Below are 18322 nucleotides of genomic sequence, written 5' to 3'. Positions count from 1 at the left end.
AGCCGACTCCAGAGGTTCGTGGCCTTCCAGACAGCAGCTGGCGCCGGGCAGAAGTAGAGCCTCGGGCCGGAGCTGCTGGCGACCGCGCGGCGCTTGGCTGTGCGTCCCGGGCAGTCGGGCCAGCACCGCAGCCGGAGTTTCCGGTTCGAGCAGACGCCGTTCCCTTCTGGAAGGGCCGTGGGGGCTCGCAACTGGCTGCTCCTCCGTAAATTTTCGGGAAGAGGAGAAGGTTTCAAGGAAAGGAGGGAGTAGGTTTGTAAAAGCGTTGGCTCCTCATAACTCTGGTGCCTGAAGGGGGTGAGATGGGGGGCCAAATAAATGAAGGGGGATTATCCCATTTTGAGTAACGAGGGGTTTTGGATGAGCAGACGACTTGTCCTGCAACTGTCGATTTGGCAGGAGATTTGACTCAATCAACTGCCATTTGGTTCCCACTTCAAACACACCTCCCCCAAGCCTGTGTTGTGACGGACTCCCGAGACTTGGGGTGGGAGCGAGCGGAGCGAGAGAGAATCCAAAGTCAGCTTTCTTTTGGTCTCTGCTCGTGGCAGATGCACAGCTGCTTGGGTTCAGAGCAGGTTGGTGAACGAAGGGGGGAGCCAAGGCAGCTTCGCCTCTTTGGCGGGGTTTGGGTGTGTGTGCTGGGCGGGGATGTGCGTTGGGTGGGTGGGAGGGTAAGAAGAGGTGGGAGCAGAGTTAGGCGGGAGAATTGATCGAAGCCCTTTATTTTGCGTCTGAGCAGCCTCTCCAGACCCCAGCATCCAGCCCCCGCCGCGCCGGATGGAGGGGAGGGAGTGAGGAGGGCGTGGGGGGAGGTGGGGGACCCAGCGGCTCGCCGAGCCCGCGGTGACGGCGCGGCTGTCTCTTTAAACGCTCAGTAGGGGCCGAGGCGGGAGGGCGGCGAGCGCGTTTCCATGGCACCGAGGCTGCGGGGGCTGCGGGGCCGCGCGGCTCGCTGGGTTCCAGTCGCTCCCGGCGGAGCAGGGGCGCGCAGCTCAGCGGCCACAGCGCCTCTGGGGCTTGCCCGGCCGCTCCTCCCGCGCTGCCCGTAGCGGGTCATGCCCCATGCTGTCGAGCCGCTGCCGCGCCCTCCTCAGCGAGGCGCACCTCGCCGGCCCCGCGAGCCCTGCACACCAACTTCTGCCCCGCGAGCCCAACTTCTGCGCCGGGCTCGGACTTGCCAGCCGGAGTGGCGCGCCGCGCGCAGCCCCGGCGGCAGCAGGAGCCGCTCCGTCCCGCTGAGGTGACCTGGCGACTGTGGCTCTGGTGCTTTTGCGCCTGGGTGGCCGCCGGCTGGCCGCCAGGCAGCGCCCTCCAGCTCCGGTCGGGCATGTAAGTGACGCCCGCGCGCTCCGGGACACGTACGGGGAGCGGGTCCCCGTGCGCCTCAGCCCCACGCGGACCCGCAGCAGACACTGCGGCCGCAGCCCGTTCCCCCAGGGAAGGGAAGGAGGGAGGGCAGACACCGAGCGCGGTCTGCGGGATGTCCCAGGCGGAGCGCGGCGGGAACGCTTGTCCCCACCCAGCGCGTCCTCCGGGAGCGCCGGCCCCGGGCAGAAGCCGGGATCAGGGGCAGCGTGCTCTCCACCTGATACTTTTCAGCTCCTGACAGAATCCCCCCCACCCCAGATTTGGGTGTGTGCGTGTGTACGCCGTTTGTGAAATGTGTGTGTGTTTCAGTTAATTTATATGAGTAATTAGCTAATGACAAGTTCCACTTTCTGAAAGGGTTTGAATGAAATCAAGTCGAGCAGCTAGTTTCTTGACATGCTCTTCTTTCTAGAGACCAACGAGTTCGTGTACTTTTTTTTTTTGAAAGTATCTCTGAGTCGGGAGGAGTGGATTATTCCACAGGTTTGATGAGAAGCGAACCCGGGCTCATCCGCCCAAGTGAGGAGCTGGGGAGATGAGTATGTCAAGGACTGAACGCGCGGCGACTTAGAAGCTAGCCTCCTTAGGGCTGAAGAGTAGGAAGATGACTGAAAAGCGAGGTCTGAGCATGGGGCGTGGTTTCCTTTCCAGATTAGAAGTGATGAAGGCCAGGAGATATTAATTCTTGGTCTTGGACACTATGTCATGCGTAGCGAGAAACTCAGGGGAAGTCTAAGTCTTTACAAATTGCCTGGTCGTTTTGACTGGCTGGAGAAGTTTTCACTGAATTCTGTAGCATCAGAAGGATCATCATCCAACCGCTTGAGAGAGAAAGAGAAGCCAGATCTAATTCTGCTTTTCCTTTCTGCTCTCGAGCTGTTGTGAATAGAAACCAGAGTATTTTAAACATTTTAACATCTTTGCTGCTTCACTACTTCTTTGCTTCATCTGTGATTTTCTGAAATGTGAATATTTTATAATAGAAAAATGATTTAGATAAGTACATAAAGCCATCTATACCTGTCTGGGGCTTTACTTTTTCTTGTAGGAAAAATACTATTTTGGGGTTCACTTTACATTTCCATATTTCTTCCTTCTCACTTGAGATTAAATTTGCTACCTGGTTACTGCAAATGTCACTAACTATAAATCTTGAGACATGGGCAGGGTGTTGGTAGCATTGCAGAACAACTTGTTTTCTACATAGTTTGTAAATATGTATTTGGCAGAAATGCAAAGAGTTTCTGGGTAGGGGCTTTCTTCTGCATTGATAAAACGTGTCTTGTTTATTTTGAAGAGAAGGTTGATTTAGACTTTGCGTCTCCAGTTTATCTCAGAAAACACATCTTTCTTTGGATATCTTGTGAGTGCATAAGCCTTCACTTCTTAGAAACTGTTTTTTATTAAACAAGCTTGCCAGCTAGCCATGCTTTTACCTTTACAAGTGCTGTTATTAAAGTGGATTCCAGGTTAGCTCATTAGGTAGCCACAGAGTCATCCACACAACACGAGACTGAATAATCCCTTTAGGGGGCACCGAGAAATAATAGAAATACCATATCACTTTTTACATTGCTTAACTGTTTTACCTCATGTTTCTGTATTGACACTTTTGTGGAAAAGGCTGGAAGGATGACACTGCATTTTTTTTTTTTTAAAGGACACTGCTATTGCAGCTCATTTATTTATCAGGTGAGCTGAGATCAGATATTAAAACCAATATAAATTCTTGGGTGTTTAATAGAGATGCTCTTTCTGTGGATTATTGAGATCACTCTGATGACTTAGTATTTTCTGAAATCTAGATGGGAAGAAATCCTATCAAAATTGTATTTAGTCTTCCCTGGTATTAGAGTTAGGGGTTTCTTCAGCAGGAACCATGTTGTGATTTAGAGGTAGGTTTCTGCAGAAACCTTTGCAATTGTTGTGGGCATGTGGAATGCAATCATGTATAGCAAATGGCTTCCATATACCTGTCCATCTATTAAATTAAGGAGAATTCTTCCTGAGATTTTTGTTGACCTCTGAGATCCATTATCAGTGAGAGCAGGCTTCTAATGAGGTGAGGACCACTAATGAGAATGCATCATCTTACTGACTGGCACTTATAGGTCATTAACACAAGTAAAACTTTTATGTAGCTGATCTTGTACTTGAGCAGATTTTGGAGCTGGGGTGACAACTGAAAAGAGGAAATGATTGTGTAGCTAAATAATGGTCAACCTAAACTTAATGCATTGCATTTACAGCACATTCCCCCACAGGTAAGCTCATTTCTGAAGGAAACTTTATTAATGAAGCAAAAGATGTATGACAAGTGGATACCCCAACTCTAATGATATTTGATCTGTTTGTTGACCTTATATTATCATATGTAGGAAACCTTGGATAAGTAAAGTTAGGCAGATTCATAAAATCAGTATTCCACAGATAGTACCTAAGTACCTACTAGGTAAGAGGACATCAGAAATCATAGGTAATAATTAATCTGTTTGAATTCTTACTTAAATGCCAGACAAATTTCTAGCTACTTTATATATATTATCTCACTTTATTCTGGAAATAGTCCTACAAGGTAAGCACTATTGTTGCCTTCATTTTATGATAAAGGAAGAGACACAGTCAAGTTCGTGCTCCAAGAATTCACAAGATTTGGATCAAGGTAGTTTGAATTCCAGTGTTGGAGTTCCTAGCAAATATGCTCCATTTCAGAACACCCAGGCCCAATATCTGATTTTATGAAGTTCTTTTTAATCACTGCCAGGGGTTTTCAGTGGGAGTGGGGCTCATGAGTATTGAGAAACCTTAAAGCCCCCCAAAAGTGGGGCTTTTTGATTGCTGGAAAAGCTACAGGGTTCCATTAGCATTTGGTGCTGGGTATGGAGAGGGACTAGGGTGCTAAATGTCTAGAAATGGGTAAGATAGTTCCTCACAAAGAAGATCTGATTTTTCTCCTCACTGAGACTTCATAAGAAATTCTCCCATGGCTGTAAGGTGTTTCAGTATTAAATGATGGGCTGGGCTTAAACTGGGAATTGTGGAATGGGGAAAGCTATCCTTGGCAAGTGCATTATAAATTGGAGAGTTGTCTGGTGATGGCATTTTGATAAAGGGATATTGAAGAGTTTACTTATGTTAATGGTACTCTGCAAATGTTTTCTAAAGGATTAAATAGAAGGAAATAAACTCTACTCCAGATCTTTGAGACATCAAAGGAAAATGACTGGCGGTAACACACTCTATTAAAATTTATCCTTCGTAATGCTCTCTTGCAAATACTTGCATAATTATTGTATACAACATGATTAAAAGTAGTAAACATGGAAGTATTGCAGATATCATGCAAGCAGAAGTGCAGAAAGGCAGATCCAGTAGCTTACACTCCTGGAGCTTGAGATACTTGGATTCCTCTGGCACTTGGGGGAAATTTTAGAAAGTTGTGGCCACTGTGTGACTCAGCAGTCTCTTAAACTGTTTAGGACATGTTGCAATCATTTCCTAACACAGGTATCTGATATAGGCAGTTTGACATACAAACCCAAAATATGCCTTCTATGATACTGTTTATCCATCCTCCTCCCACCCCCAAAACAGTTAAGGAGAACTGTATTTTACCTCAGGCTTCTATAGTTGATACAGAAACCTGTGGTCAGAGTGGCAGAGATTTAGATTGTTGAGGAATCAATAAATTTAGAAGTAGACAAAGACAAGAAGCTATAATAATCCAAAGCCATGAAGGGGAGTTGACAAAGTTGTCTCTTGCACCACAGAACATACTGGAATTTGCTTTATTTTGTTTTGGTTCTTTTTTTTTTTTTTTCTTTTCTCATGATAAAGTCTGTAATTGAGCTAATTAGAGTTGTCTGGGTCTATTAACAGTCCACTCTTTAAATTTACAAATAATTTAAGCATGGCCTGTGGTCCATCATTTACTCATTACTGTAAATTAGTTAAAAAATATTTTTCTTTCTTGTGAGATCAGCCACACCAAATGAGCATAAAGTGTACAGAGAAGGCTGTACTCTCTAGGGGCAAGGCATTATTTTGAGCATTTTGTATTTATTAATATCTTGAATCCAACAACAGTCATATGAGGTAGAAAATATTGTCATCTCCAATTTTCAGTTGAGGACATTGAGGTAGAGAGAGGTTAAGTAACTTGCCTGAAGTTTCATAGCTGAGAAGTGGTGGGATGGGCTTTGGACCCATTCTGTCTAACTCCAGAGCTCTGTTCCTAATCACAGTTCTCTGTGGTGGTCCGTCAGCCCTTGACCTCTCCTTCCTTGGCTCTCAATTTACCAGCCTCCCTGGTCTTCCTACTTCAGTCTGAATCTGTTTACTTATATTCAACAGTAGCTAAGTCTTTCTCTTATTACTCCAAACAGACCGAAACCTCAACTCTGCCTTGGAGTTTTAGCAGTCAACTTCGTTCTACACTTTAATTGATGAAATTGACATTATGTTATATGAATATTTCAGGCTCTTCCTGTTGTTGGCCTCAATATATATTTTTCCTATATTTTTACTTCTTTCTTCTGTGTCTCATGGAAATCAGTTTCCCGCTCTTTTTTCTCAAGGTTGTCCCTTCCCTGTATGTTCCAGATCCCATCCTTAAAATTTTTTCTCTATCAGTCATCTCTTTAGTTTCTTTTATTGTTTTCTTTTATTGCCAACTGTTTCCTTTCCACTGTTTTTTTCCCCTTTCCTCCCCAATGTAATCAAGTCTCCCTTTCTACATCTCTCTCTATTTTCATGTTTATCATATGTCTGTATCTATATGCAGATCTGTCTTGATCTTGCTTCTCTCCATCTTCAGTTTCTCAAGAACAGCTTTTGATGCTGCTTCCTTATCAATGGTCATTTAACCCCTTGCAGTCTGGCTTCCTCTGCCAAAATTTCTTCTCAGAAACTACCTTCTTTTCAAAACTCACCCTACTCTCATTTTTTCTGTAACATATGATATTACTGGCTATTCTTATTTCGTACTTCTCTACTTCCTTGCTTGTGCTTTTTCATTTGTACACTTGGTATCATCTGTAGTTCTCTATTGGCCCCTGTACTCTCCCATCTTCTATCTTTATTCCTCTCCCTATTCTTTAAACTTTACCTGGTTTATTCTCTTTCTTCCCACTGGCTTCTATCGGATCCACTATTCTGATGAGACTCAGATCTGTATATGTAGCCCCAATCTCTTTGGAATCACAGATTCACATTTTCAACTATAAATTTATCACCTCCGTTGGCCTGAGACTCAAAATGTCCATAAATCATCTGTAGTCTTCATTGTTTCCCTCTACACTTTCTCCTTCTTGGGTATTTTGCTCTTCTTTCCCTTCCTTCATATTTGAAATCTTTTATCTGTCACCTTTCCCCCAGTTTACCTTGTACTTATATGATGAGTTTTAGGTGAGATGATTGTGAAAAGGCCTTCGTACATGTTGACTGGGTAACTGTAAGTTAACATTTATATCCCATCAATTGACAAATCCTATAAATGCAAGCAATAAAATATCTCTTGAATTAGTTCTCTTTCCTGTTACCAACACTTAAGCCCAGCCAGCCATACTATTTTTACTCTTAGATTATTACAGGTGTCTCTTGGTTAGTCTTCTCTTTCATATTCTCTTGCTCCTCTTCATTTTTATTATAAATATGATTTAATTTTCATCAAAGTTGGTTTCCCAAGCAAAAACCTACTAACTTACATCATTTCCTTTCTTAAAAATTTGATTATCCATGAAATAAAGTTCAGGCATCAGAATATTATTATTAGATAGCACTTATTATATGCCAGGAACACTTTAAGTACTTTACATAATTTAACTCATTTAATCCTCACAACAAGGTAATATTAATAACCACATTTCATGAAAAGGAAAGGGAAGTTGAGGTTTTCTGGACAAATTGGATAAAAGAGTGTGAAGCTCAGGGGAGTTTATGTAGTTAATAATTATAAAGCTAGGATATGAACCTGAGCTGTTTGAGTCTAGAATCTATGCTCTTAACCACTTACATTGTGTTCAAGATCATATCTTTCTGGCATTATTCAATTTTAGAAACATTTATTGAGCACTTTTTAATTTACTTGCCTTTAGTTCCCTTCTCCTTGTCAAGAACTCTGAAGTGTTTAAGATTTTACTCTACCTACAAGGTAACAAGGTAGTCTACCACAGTTCGTAGCTGCTGAAGGAAGACATGAGATCCCTGGATCAAAGACAATGGACTTTATTAGTCATGCCGTTACAGGTAACATGAGCTTCATGTTTGAATTGGCTTCCTTTGCTTCTACATCCCCCCCCCCCCAAATTCCATAGGGGCAATGAAGAATGACCCCAGTGCATACTGTGCACATAGTGGAATGTATGTCACAGCTGCGGAACTTAGGCCTTAAAAAATCTTTAGTCTTAAAAGGGGAATGTTAGCAAACTTGGCCAACTTTTGCCCTTAGAGGGAGACATCATCTTTATTATCCTGCTCATTAAACAACTCTTCTCTCAGCCCTGGCAGGAGACACTCTCTAAATCTTTCAAGGCTATTAGCTACACAAACATCTTTCCAGAACAAAAGCCATCTAAGCTTCACAAGATATGTAGAAATGCAAGAGACCTTGAAGAATTGTCTCCCAACACTCCTAACATTTTCTTTCCCAGTTTCAGCTGCATGGGCTTTGCTAAGGCTTAAATCTAGTTTTGTTCTGTTTTGTTTAATCTAGCACTTGATTTTCCCATTCTTTTTCCATAGGTAGGAAGACTCTGGAACTAGATGAACACATACATTTAGTGAGCTGACCCAAGGGATATGTTTAAATCCCAAGTATGTACCTTTTTTCTACTGAAGCTGAAATCAAATCACTAACCCAGTTGCTTAATATGTAGCTGATTTCTTGTTACCTCCATTCAACAAAATTTTGCTAGGCTTTGGGCATACAGAGAAGATAGGGTGATCCTCTGTCTTTGAGCACCTCATAGGGAGACCAGTGGACAGACAAGAACCTACCAAAAAAACAACTTGGCGGAGATGGAAAAGTAACCTAGCTAGAGGGAAGAAAGAATCTAGGGCCTCGGTGTAGGTTTTCAAGAGTTTAATTTTCTTAAACAGATTTTTTGAGTAGTGAGTAGATGGTTGGTAAAGGTGGTAATGGTGGTAGCGGGTTCCAGCTGATGAGAAGAGCATGTGCAAAAAGGAGGCACAATCTCTCTTTTAGGAAAACCATGAGCCATTTCCTTAATGATATGTGTGGAGGAAAGAATAGGAAAGGGGTTGCAGTAGAAGATGAGTTTAGGGCAGCTGAGAGGGGATAGCTCAGGAAGGGTCTTTCATATCAAGATGAGAATTTTGGACTTTGCAGGGGAGCAGCAAGGAGCCAGGAAGTGACTGACTGAGAGCAGGGGAGTAACCTAATCAGATTTGTGTTTTTGAAAGAGGAATGGGCTGAAAAGGGAAGGAGCCAGAGGCAGGGAGCCTGATTAGAGGGTTCTTTCAGTAGTAGAGTGAGAAGTAGTATGAGTCTAATGAACAAAGGAAATAGTGGTGGTGATGAAAGGAAGGAACAGATTTGAAAGATTAATAGCAAGAGGAGTTGATGAATGAGTGGAAGGGAAGGAGAAAGAAGACTCGAGGGTGGCCTCTGGATAATGGAGAAAATCAGAAACACAGGAAAAAGAGGAGCTTTACAGGGAAGAGGGTAAGTACTATGTGTTTGTGGGATCTCAGATGGAGATGTTCTGGGGGAGCTCTAAATAAGCGTCTGAGGCCAGGAGAGTGGTCTGGGCTAGAGCTATTCCTGGATGTTAAAGTAGTAAAACACAAGTACGTATAAAAGTGAGGAGAAAAGGTTATTGAAGAAGGAGTCCTGGCAAATTTTAATGAGAGGAGAACAGATAAAGAAGGACCTAAGGAAGAGATTAAGAAACTGCCTGAAAAGAAGAAAGAGGGAGTGGTAAATGCTATGGAAGCCCTCAGGAAAGTTAAATTAAACAAGAACTTGGGAAGTAGAAGAAAAAATAATTGACTTAGAGTTACCTACATCAACCTGATGAAATAATCTTGTTCTAGTTGTGAAGTTAACTCTAGCAGCTATCACTCTTGGTCATGGTAACAAGAAGTGGAAATTTCTATAGAGTGGCTGCATGTGTTGGCAGTCTGCATTCTTGCATGATTAAATGTTTACTATGTATCTGCCATCATTCTTAGCCTCATTATTCCTATAGCCAGAAATGAGGAAGAACTTCCTGCTACACTACTCCAGCATAATTAATTACAGATGGGACACAATTTATGATCAACTCACAATCATTAAGGCATTTTCTGCAGGGATTGTGAAGATGGGTAAAATAAAGCCTCTACTTCTAAGGAGTAAGTCTAAAGGACTTAGAGCAAAGTATTACTGTAATAAAAAATAAAAACCAAATTCATAAGAGGGAATCATGAAAAGCTTCATGAACATGGTGGCATTTGAAAGGAGTTAGGATTGCGAGCAGAAGAACATTCATTATAGGAAGAGAGCAGAGAAGACCTTGGAGGCTGTTGGAAGGGGACAGTACTTTCTGGGGATGATTTACACTACAGTTAACTGGTATTGCTATTCTTGCCTCCATGTACTTGCAGCTCTGCCTTCACCAGGATATCCCAGGGTCCCCAAATGCACTCCACACATTCCTGTCATGTGACCTTTGTTCTCAGTGACTTCCTGCCTCCTCCCTTTCTTCCAGGCTAATCTCTAAGACCCAGCACAAAAGTTATCTATTTCACAATTAATTCTAGGTCCTTCAGATAGGATTAATTGCATGTTTGTCAGTCTCAGCAATCTTAACTTACATCTTTATTTTACTTAAGTATTTGGAGATCTCTAGTTTCTTTAAAGAAATCTATTTGATAACCATATGATAATGATGGGGACATGTTCAGAATTAGTAAAGGCATTTCCAGTCAGCTCTTTGTAAATCAGCCCCTTGCATATAAGTTATGTGACTTGTCACCTTGTGATCTGGGAAATGTTTTTTGTCATTATTCAGTGGACAGTTTTCAGTGGTGTTTAATGTTCTTTCCCTCTGATATGGTTAATTAAGAATTGACAGTGATTCTGAACTTCAGTGGATTTTACTCTTGAGGGAAGAGGCAATCCTAGGAGATTTGAATTTTGGTTTCTCAGAATTATTAAGAAAACTAGGAAAAGGGACTATCATCTTCTTGAGTACAGTACTAATGGGGAACAAACATGAAGTTTATTCTTTCTTTCATGTACAAACACCCCAAGTTTGTTTTACCTTGGATCCATTCTTTGACCTAATGTTCAACCAATTCTATAGTTCTTCTGGTCTTTCTTCTGTTTGGTTCCATTTTTGGAATTCCTTTATTTCTACAGATGTTTTGTGATAGTTACCTATAATACATTTAACCAATCATGATTTATTTCCTGAATTTGAATAATGTATGAGTGATATAGCATCCAATTTTAAATATGTAATCTGGGCAAGGATTTAAACTGAAATTGCAGCAAAACAGGAAAACTGCTTTACTGTCCCACTTTAAAAGTATGAAAAAAATATTGAAAATATTCAAACTGGAATGGCAGTATTCTTACCTTCTAATTTTAGTTAATTAGTTCATGTTAATTTCTTATCCATTGGGTGCTTAAACAGTGGTTAAACCTTTATTTGTCTCTGTGGTGGAAATGTTAAACCGGGATAGCTTCTGCTACCAACTCTCAACTGTTTAACTTTTAAAGCAGATTATTTGTTTTGTGGGGGGAGTTTGTGCTTCATCTGAGTTTAGAAGTAATGTCAGAAAATGTTAAGCATGTGAAGTTAACTCTAGCAGCTATCACTGATAGAAACCTTTTATTTATTTAAGAAAATAAAAGGTTTCTAATTGTCTTATTACCATGGTAATTCAAGTGAATTAGAAGTATTTAACTGCAATCTTGAATTATAAAGTTGGGATGCATATATATATATATATATATATATATATATACACACACACACACACACACACATCGGGATCTCAACTTGATGTAAAGTAAATGAGCAGTTACCTGGCAGGGTTTTTTTTAATAGCTGGCTTAATCCATAATTCCATAAGAAACTTAGCTTCACTTCAGTATTTACTTTATCTTTGTCCATTCAACAGTGCTCCAATATGGAAATTATAGGAAATAGCTGAGAATTACTAAAGGATTTTATTTTATTTTTATTGATTAGAAAGTTTCTAGGATCTTTGAATGCTGGATTTTTTTTTTGTCTTACCCATCCATGGCAGCTAAAAAAAAAAAAATCAAAATACTCAGGTTTACATGTTAGCTCTCTCTTAGGGAGTGGGAGTTGCCATACCTCACAGTTCAAAGTGTATTCCATAGATCAGTAACATTATACTGACATGTAATTGCAATTTACTATGCAGCAAAATAATTCAAGAAAAATAACCTGCAATGTCTATTTACCTTTGTATAGGCAATTGCTTAAGTTACCCTGCTTTTAACATTTGTACTTGGATAAAATGCTTATGTATGTAGAGGAATGTCACAGTGCAAGATGCTGCTAGCCCAGGCACAAAGTATTAAAATTATTTTGTGAAGACCGGTGGTTGTATTAAAACTGTTGTGCCATTATACCTCAAAAAAAAAAAAAAAAAAAGAAAGAAAGAAAACTATTTTCATGGTTTAGTATAGTAGATTCTGACCAGGAGAAAGGCAACCTAATTTTGAATGATTTTCCTTTCTGGAGCTCAAAGTACTAATATTCATTTGTAGTACTTCCAGATTTTTGTTACACTAGGAAGGGTTTTGTTTATAGTCAAAAGTATGTGACAATAAAATAATAGTAAATTATATTTCTTCTTTATTTATTGTGGAATTTAAATTTTGGCTATTCCAGCTTATAAACTCCAAAAGATTAAAAAAAAAAAAACAATTCTCAGCATGAATAAACTGGGAATGTATCTTGACATCAAAAATTTATTTTCCAATGCATTTCACGGTTTACTCATGCTGAGAACCACTTCTTATCTTTTGAACTTTTGAACTCTCTCTGAATCGGGATGAGCAAAAATGAACATGAGTTTCCTTTCAATGTACTGGTATACCACATGTAAAATAAAACAAGTAGAAACTCAAGACACAGCAATACACACTGGCCAATTATATGATAACAGAATAGTATTTGTATTGGGCTTTAGGCATGTTATATGCAATATTGAAATGAATTTTGAAATAGGAAACACAGTAGGCAGCAGCCATTAAAAGGTATGTCTTACATCTCTTGTAAAGCACATCTTGCTTGAATTCAATTGACAGTAACAAGTCAGGTCCAGGAAATAACTCAGTCAGCATTCTCCTTATTTCAGAAATCTATTTACAGTAGAAACCCCATTAACATTTTAATTGTTTCACAGCTAAAGTTGATCTCCATGCCACCTTAAAGGGCTCGGGTTCATTAAAATTTAAGAGACCAGGGGGTCCATAGTCTACTCTAATGACCTAGTGAGGGTTGTAAAGGTTCTAAATATATTTTTGTCTCAATGAACAATTGAGAGATTCTTTGTAGAAGCTAAGTGTGCTCCCAGGTACATTGCTGCATTGCCTCATTTCAATCCCACCAGAAAACTCTCCTCCTCTTTTTTTCCTCATCTGAATCCTAGGGTTTCCCAAGGTCCTGTTGAACATTTTCTGCCAACATTTATTTAGTTGACTGTGTTAATTCTACATCTAGGTTGTACTCTAGTTGAGGTCAAAGTATGAAGCCAATAATTGTTGAAATAAAACTAGTCATTGATAACTTACTTTCAACCCATGTTTCTTTGCCCCCTATATTGTACCCCTGACCCCAGTAAAAAATATATCCAAACAAAACTATAACTATTGGGAGTTCTTGTTCTGGCTGTGCTACAAATTAGCTGGGTGTAACCTCTCTGATCTCTAGTTTCTCATTTGTTAAAAGTTTGGTATATATTTCAGAAGATACGTATGCTTCAACGATCCACCAGCCTTAAAATATGTTCCTAATGTGACTTGTTATATGCAATTATTTAACAGTTAGCACTTAAATGTAGGTAACTTTCTGCCCAAGACAACAGTTTTCTGTTTGGCTCTAGTTTATGTTAAGCCCTTTCTGGTTGATAATAATGAAGCCCTCTCATTTGCTGCTAGAGAGAAAATATTTGTTTTTTTAATGGGAAAACTTGAGATGGAAAAAGGAAAAGACTAACATCAAAATGACCCCCAAACCTTACACTATCAAAGCGCATTAAAAACTAGGAATACTCAAGATCATGTTACTATAACTTGGTATTTGGGCTGGTAAGTATCTATTCTTAATCCTGAGATTTGACAGTGATAATAAGATGTAGGGTTATACAGAAACAGTAATAACTGGGAGCATGTGTTCACGTATTCTTTTTACCATGTGAGTTCTGTGCATTTATAAACCCAAAGGGTGAGGTGAACTATGTTTGTGTGGTTGTCAATTTCTGGAAGTGTCTTTGTTGCCCACACTGCATGTTCAATTTTAAGGGGTACATTGGTTTCACCAATTCTTTTTTGCCTTGTAATTTTCATAAAAGTTTTTTCTATTTGAGGCAGTGTTTTGTCTAGATGATATTAGCATAAAGCTGCCCTTTTTATTTCTTAATTATTTATCCTTCTTAAATTTACACAGTAGACGGGTTTACTTGATAGTATGTGGTCATAACAAAAATAGTTTCATAATCCCTTATCCATAGTCTGAAATTAAAAAATCTCTAAACAGTGGCAGGTACTTTTTTGTTGCTATTATTTGTCACAGACTAATTTGGTGGCATAACCTTCACTGAGCAGACATGAGTCTAATTATGGACTTTATTTATTTTATTCAATATGAAAATCCTTAAGTTTCCCTGAAGAAGTATTACTGTATTTGATTAGGATGTGACTCTTGAGACAGTTCTGGGCATACATGCATCATATTGCCTTTCTAAAATATGAAAAATTCTCAACTCTCAAACAATTTGGCCCCTAGGCATTCAAATACTTCAAACCTGTATTTGTAAATATGACATTTGGAGAACATACTGAATTTCAAAGGGTTATTTAAACTTCTAAAAATTTGTTTATTTGTATGGATTTTTTTAAACAAAATGAAGTTTGCTTTTAAGCAAAGAAGTGCCCACTTATTTTTGTTTGTTTAAATTCCAGATGTTGTCATTTGCAATGACATGGATGGAACTAGAGGGTATTATGCTAAGCGAAATAAGACAATCAGAGAAAGACAACTATCATACGATCTCACTTATATGTGGAGTTTAAGAAACAAAACAGAGGATGAAATAGGGAAGTGAGGAAAAAATAAAACAAGATGAAATCAGAGAGGGAGACAAACCATAAGAGACTCTTTTTTTAAAAAAAAGATTTTATTTATTTATTTGAAAGAGAGAGAAAGAACATGAGCGGGATGGGGCGGGGAGAGGCAAAGGGAGAAGCAGACTCGCCACTGAGCAGGGAATCTGACCAGGGTTCAATCCCAGGACTCTGGCAGATGCCCAACTGGCTCAGAGACTCTCAATCATAGGGAACAAACTGAGGGTTGCTGGAGTTTGGGGTAGGTAGGGAGATGGGGTAACTGGGTGATAGACATTAAGGAGGGCACATGACGTAACAAGCACTAGGTATTATTTAAAACTGATGAATCACTGACCTCTACCTCAGAAACCAATAATGCATTATATGTTAATTAATTGAATTTAAATAAAAAAATAATAAAAATAAATTCTGGATGTTGGTTGGTGTAAAGCAAGGAAGGTTTAGCTTCCCGTGTCCTCCCGCCAAAAACAAAAACAGCAAAAGAGCTGTATCATTGGTAGACTTTTTTAAAACTGAAATCCCAACATTTTATGACACACCTTGTCAAAGGTATAATATATGTATATATATAACTTCCCATCCTAATAACCAGAAAATAGAGATTAGATGATCCGCTAAGGGTAATGCATGAAAACAAGTTCTGTTGTTATTCTCTTAAGCCCATTTCTTCTTTATAGAAGAAAAGAATCAGTTGGCATCCATTGAACAGGAACTTCATGCCAGGCAGCACGGCAAGGGCTTTCTATATTATTTCATCGGAACACCAAACACTGAAATTGTACTATGCCTCCAATGTTGAAAAAAATATTATTTAGGGATACTGATAAAGGAAGGAAAACCCATTTTTTTACAGTTTAGATATTTTATTCATTCCAATTCCATTCTCTGTGCAGGAAGGATAAAACTGCTTGGGTCCTCTCCTGGTTACTTTTTATGATGTTTAATTCCAGAGGGTGTGCTAGTCTTTTGAAGGTAAGGTGGTCTGGTTAGGATCAGTCTGCTGGATCCCCTAGTACCAGATTCAATATTAATAGAAGTAGACTTTGAAGTCTTTTGCTCTCATCTGATTCACAAACTTTCCTATTTCATATTTTTCATAAATTTTATTTTGTTTTGTGAAATCCCTATTTTGACCCCAACAAGCTGTTATATTTTTTATATTGCATTTGTGATCAATCTATAGCTGTTTAGACTGTGGTAAGTGATTAGTTTCCAAGGAGAATCAACCCAAATTCCTAACTCACTCTGCTGTATTTCTTGCATTTCATGTTAAATATGCTTATAGTATTCTCTTTTGTACATGCAATCTGCATGACCACATGTTGCATTATTAATGGCCTCCCCAAGGCTTTGCTTCTTGCTGTGACTACTTCAGTTATCTCAAAGTTTAAGCTCTTCATCTGGAGGCATAGGTGGGGCATTTATATTTCTGGCATGACTTTCTAGCATAGCAGGAAAGAGGCCTATTCTGAAAGAAATAGGGATCCTCTTAAGGGGGGGTGGAGTCCCTTGATATGGCTTTCTGGTCCCCATGGAGACAGACACTTCAAGGGAGCCTAAGGGCGTGGGAAGAAAAGTTAATTCTAAAGTACCCAGAAGCCCAAGGAAGACACTTTTGCATCTGACAGACAAGCCAAGAGCCAAGAAATGAGCTTGAAGAAGAAGAGGTAAATATTCTCACAAAGGAGGAGGGTTACACATGGGCAGGATTGTGAGGCTTCCTGCCTCTGTTCAGTGTGGCAACAAGAGATAGTAGGGCTTTTGACCTACAGACAAATTAAATGCCACCTGTCAAAAAGTGAGCTTTATGGTTGACTCTTTGCAATTGTGTGAGATGGAAAATATATTTGTGAGGAAGCAGCTAGGAATGGAAAGTCTGAATTAAAATGAATTATTGCTTGAAGGAAAGATAAATGCCTATTCTGATTGAACCTGAGGCTACCAGTGAACCTATTACACTAACATATCATCACTGTCTGTTTCACTGTGTACTTCATTTGCCTACAAAATAAACTTGTTTTCTCTTGAAAATCATCTTTAAAATTTCTGTGTGTTAGCAAAAAAAAAAAAAAAAAAAAAAAGGAACAGCCTAAATGTCCAACAATGAGGAAACAGTTAGGTAAATTATGGTATATCTTTACAATGGAACATTTATGCAGCTATTAAAAACGATGTTTACAAAGAATTTTAATGCTCTATAAAATGCTTACATTATAGTAAGTCAAAAAAGAAGCAGGATACAAATGCTTATAACAGCATGATTTTATATATAAATGTATAAATATAAAGATAATAAGCAAAAAAGGAGGAAAATGCATCAGAATGTTTTAATAGTGTTTATCTCTTGGTGGTGAATTATGGATAGTTTTTATTCTCTCATCTACAGTTCTCAGTTTTTGCCAACTTCTCTATAATGTACATCTATTACTTTTTTTCTTAGAAAAATACTTGAAAAATTTTTATTTGCTTAGGAAATAGTTTTCTGACCTGTAATGTATTACTGACCAGAGCTACTTGACAACATCTTTGTAAGACCACTGTTGAGGCCACCATCACCATCAAACTTTATTTCTGATAAGAGCCTTTATGGTTCACTTGTATTTTAGTAAAAGTACTCTGTCTGGGTTGCTATTATTTATTCCAGCGATGGCCAATAAATATATATATGAAGGAAATTTCCTCTGTTTAAAGGCTCTCGAAGCATCCCAGGGCAGGGGGGAAGAGCTAGTCTTATCGCATGAGCTCCAATCTTGTGGCCTCTAAAGTAACTGACATAAGTATATTGAAGAACAGGTTGCCATAAACATGGTTTCATCAGATCTATAGTTAGTGATTCAATGTTAGTCTTAGTCTTGTGTTTAATTTACTGGACATTAGATGTGCTGTAAACTGCTAACCCTTTAACAAGTTTAATATATTTTTTTTCTACTTCTAAGGATGAGATTAACCTGATTTGGCTTTTAGGCGACTCATTTCTGTAACCAGTTGCTTACACATAGAAATATTTTGCTTCCCTAGAACTCAATTATCTGGAAGCCTATAAACCTGGAAAATAATTGAGAATGAAGAAGTAAACAAAAATAGTAACATAAATAATATACCTCTTATTGGGTACTAGCTATTGTTTTGAACTCTCTGTGGAACACCTTACCTCATTGTCTTATTTAGTCTTCATAACAAACATATACAGTTGTTACTGTTCTCCCTATCTACAGATGAGAAAACTGAGGCTCAGTAAAGTTGAGTAGTTTGTCCAGGGTCACATAGCTAGTTGCTGTGAAGCTAGAAGTTGAACTACATTCCAAAGCCCAAACATACTCTTAACTATTATAATAAATACAACGTGCTAACAGATGTCACAAAGTCTGTGTTCAAAAAATGCAGACTTGACACTTCAAGGTCTCAAGAATCACTCTACTTTTCAAATGACTTTAGCAAATTTACAAATAACGTATTTGAAAAGAGGAAAAGGGGACTTCTGGAAGCAGGAATTGATAGCAAAAAAGAAATTCAGCTGTAGACTAAATGAGAAGGGCTGAAAAATCTAAACTATATTCCCAAGAACTCTGAAAGCATTATATTTTGGATTGGTTTGTTAAGACATTTGTTAACTTTATT

The 18322-nt window shown here is 39.1% G+C and overlaps 1 protein-coding gene across 2 annotated transcripts in view; it reads left to right on the top strand.

Moving 5' to 3' along the window:
• The first annotated feature begins 959 nt into the window (after nt 1–959).
• Nucleotides 960–18322, top strand: part of LOC118548702 (uncharacterized) — a 627159-nt gene continuing 609796 nt past the window's right edge. For both annotated transcript variants that reach the window (XM_078069499.1, XM_078069492.1), the window contains exon 1: nt 960–1332. The gene's annotated coding sequence lies outside the window, so the exon portion shown is untranslated. The remainder of the gene's footprint in view (nt 1333–18322) is intronic.

This window comes from Halichoerus grypus, chromosome 1 (assembly GCF_964656455.1).
Source record: "Halichoerus grypus chromosome 1, mHalGry1.hap1.1, whole genome shotgun sequence".
NCBI lineage: Eukaryota > Metazoa > Chordata > Mammalia > Carnivora > Phocidae > Halichoerus > Halichoerus grypus.
This window is presented reverse-complemented; position numbering and strand designations above follow the sequence as displayed.